The 2,978-nt window shown below is 36.0% G+C and overlaps 1 pseudogene; it reads right to left on the bottom strand.

Moving 5' to 3' along the window:
- Positions 1-2,528: 2,528 nt before the first annotated feature.
- LOC112484624 lies at positions 2,529-2,647 on the bottom strand (annotated as a pseudogene).
- Positions 2,648-2,978: the final 331 nt, after the last annotated feature.

Here is a 2,978-nt window from a genome sequence, read left to right as displayed (position 1 = left end):
TGATTTTGACCTAGAAAATATCACTTGCTTGCCTGTTCGAAATGCACTTTAATTGTGAATTAAATATCCCAGATTTTCTCCCCAAAAAACTCTTACTGCCACATTTATTTGAAAAACATTCGATCATGTTCCCACTGTCATTTCATTTAAAAGAAAGAGTTAACATGATACTTTTGAGCTGCTTGTCGTGTGAGCAGTCCTGAGACTGTTTTCTTTCCAGCACTGCTGCCTGCAGCTGTTCAGTCTTCTCATGAAGGTCCATTTTCCTCTCTCCGTCTTCCCTTTATTTTTTCCTCCATTTTTAAAATGCTTTTCTTTGAAACGATTCGGTTTCTGTGCAGTCTATCTGGTGTAGCCTATGCCATGCAGTGCCCTCAGCAAATATCCTTCCTGGGTCCTTTGAAAAAAGCAGCAGACATGGTAACAAGAACTTTATTGTTTATGCTCTCTTTTCTGCTACTTAAGATTTGAGGAAAACATCATGCATAAAACATTTTGTCTGAACACCCTCACTATGCCCCTTGCTATATTTCAGAGACTTACTCATGGAGCCACCATATGGCCTGAAGTTTTGCTAGCATATCTAAAAAAGGGGTTTGGAAGTTCTTTGCTACGTGCCCCCAGTCTGTAAGACAAAATTTGTGGATAGCTTTTAAAAGTCAATTTTAAAACTCTGGCCCTTGGTAAAGACTAAATTAAAAACAGCTTGAGAAGAGTTGAACATGACAAAATAGTAGTTCAAGGAGATTTAAAGATACTGTCAGAAGTTATGTTTAAGTTAGAAGAAACAGTTTAAAGGTTATTCCAAGGAACTTGCAGTTCTCATTTTAATGCTAATGAACCAAGAAATATTAGGCTGAGAGAGTTAATCTGTATTCAGAGTATTCTAATAAATTAAATGAAAAAGGTGCAGATCTAATGCAACTTGCAAATGTTGGTTTCAATAATTGTCACATCAGCTGAGTATTTATCTAATCAGACTGCTGAATTTACCTTTTCCACTAATACTACTTTTCTCTTTTGTCACATCATTTTAGTGGCATTTTAGTCAAACTGATGAGTTTTCCCTTAATCACTTGAGAAAGACCATAAGTCCTCATTCATAGAGGGATTTATTGAGTGGGAGAAACTCCTTTGGGGTCATTTAAAAATATATGCTTCTCTTGTCAAGATCCATCTCTTTGAAGTACTTATGAATGTTAGTCCCTTAATTTCTTCTTCATTCTGAAATTTTGTTTAAAATCTCTATTTGCAGAGTATTTGCAAAAACTTCTGTAGTCAACGACCATACGTATGTTGTCTCTAATCAAAATGATTTTTATAGCACCTTCTTTAGTTTGTTTCACTCTGACTTCAGTATTAATTTTCCTTGTGTCTCTCTTCTTCCCATCAATCTTGTTTTCTCTCTAACTTACTTAGTAATGAAATAATGTATCCCAAAACTGGAGTATGGGATAATGATTCTCAACATTTTTTCAAATGTTTCACTTAAAAAATAAAAAGTTTATATATGTATCTGTATGCCTGTAAATAAAAGTATGACCTTTCTTATGATGTAAAGTAAGCAGTCCAGCCAGGACTCTGGTGAACCCAGACCCCCAAGCTCCTCAGGACAAAGGGAGCGGTATATCTGCACAGTGACCCATTTCTACCACACGCCTTTTCTGATAGGGCTTAGATTTTAACATTGATCTGTGGTTTCTGAAGCCTTCTCTGCATGTTCTTTTGCTTTGTTTTATAACTGGAAAAAAAAATCATTCAGTTTGTTATTGATTGATTCATTTATAGCATTCAAAATGTGTTTTCTTTTTTTTTTTAAGAGTTGACGTTCTACATGGTATGTTTCAATAAAGCCTTGGAAAGGTTCTTTATATAAAAGAAAGTTTACAGACAATATTGGGAATAATAAATGTGAGGAAGGAAGTCATTTTAGGATTAGGAATCAGTGTGAAAGAGAGACAGAGCCTACTTATATTACTAGAAAATAATTTTCCATTTGGAAGTTATAATGAACTATCATTTTCTTATAAAAATGACCTTTTTAAAAAGTGAAGAGGCGTGCCTTCTCTTTTAGCAAGAAAATTGCATTAATAATTGTCAAGTTGCAATTAGAAGAGGAGTAAGTAGGCTTTCAGTTCTATAACTTTTCTCTAAAACATTGGCACATGAAGAGAAGTGCCCTGGACAGATGGGAAATTAGCAGGTCATAAAAATCTATAATAGATTGGCTGTTGCCATCAACCTCGTGAAAGTAATTATATCGCTTTTTCTGAAAATTACTGTGGACTTCCTAGAGAAAATATTATGTATATAAGACAAACAACAATAGAAATTAATATCATTTTCTTTCAGCCTAGTATTCTAATCTTTTTTTTTTTAATCGTTGGCTGGGATAAAGATTTTTCTTCTTTTTCTTTCTTTCTTTCTTTCTTTTTTTTTTTAGGTGAGGCAATCCTTGGTTGACCTCACAGAATGCAAGGACCTTGTCAGCTTACAATCCCTTATTTATTTATTTTTAAAAAATTTTATGCCTACAGCATGTGGTTTTACTAGTTGGTCTCCCATCCAAGTACTAACCAGACCTGACCCTGCTTAGCTCCTGAGATCAGACGGGATCGGGCTTGTTCAGGGTAGCATGGCCATAGACAAGACCTTTCCATTATTTTTATATTACAGCATCATGTAAAAACTTTATTTTTTGCGAAGAGGGTGTGTATGGGACTATTGGTAGGGGACTAGTCGGCAGTCGCCCAGCCACCACGCTGTTCAAGGGTCAGTCTTCAGCTGATGCTGTCTCATACCATGTGGGCCAGACACAGAGGCTTTTTCTGTCCACATCACCATTCCCTTTAAGTGTCCGGCGTCCTGGATCATGAAACAAGAGTGGCCTACCGAGAGCTCTTTGATAAGGCAACAAATTGTGGGGTCAAAGTAGGCATCAGAACACCTTGGAAAAGTAGTGGGTGACATGTTTGAGG

This window comes from Pteropus alecto, unplaced genomic scaffold (genome assembly GCF_000325575.1).
Source record: "Pteropus alecto unplaced genomic scaffold, ASM32557v1 scaffold17, whole genome shotgun sequence".
NCBI classification, from domain to species: Eukaryota; Metazoa; Chordata; class Mammalia; order Chiroptera; family Pteropodidae; genus Pteropus; species Pteropus alecto.
This window is presented reverse-complemented; position numbering and strand designations above follow the sequence as displayed.